This window comes from Habropoda laboriosa, unplaced genomic scaffold (assembly GCF_001263275.1).
Source record: "Habropoda laboriosa isolate 0110345459 unplaced genomic scaffold, ASM126327v1 scaffold1220, whole genome shotgun sequence".
NCBI classification, from domain to species: Eukaryota; Metazoa; Arthropoda; class Insecta; order Hymenoptera; family Apidae; genus Habropoda; species Habropoda laboriosa.
In genome coordinates this window covers 133,113-133,478 of record NW_017101298.1, presented here as the reverse complement: position 1 = coordinate 133,478, position 366 = coordinate 133,113, and positions in this window count along the sequence as shown.

The following is a 366-nucleotide window of genomic DNA, read 5'->3' as shown; positions in this document are numbered from 1 at the left end:
GTTTACAAGGAAATAGTAATATAAATTGTGTAAAGAATTTCTTCAACTCACTAAAGTTTCTATTGCATTAAGTTTTTATACAATTGACTTGGCAATATAAGATAGTAGCATGTATACATGTATAATTTTTTTTAATTACATTAATAACTTATTGTTTACAATTAACCATTTTTATTTTTCTATATTTTTTTTAGTTTTAAGACATTCTTTATTTCATTATTTGACTAAGGCAATTTACCTGCTTTTTTTTAGTTATATAATACTATTCCTTATTAGTTATACTTTAGTATTTTGTAAAACAATATCATTGTATAAGTTACATTGAGTAAATACAATAATTTCTTTTACCAAAAGCATATTTTTATG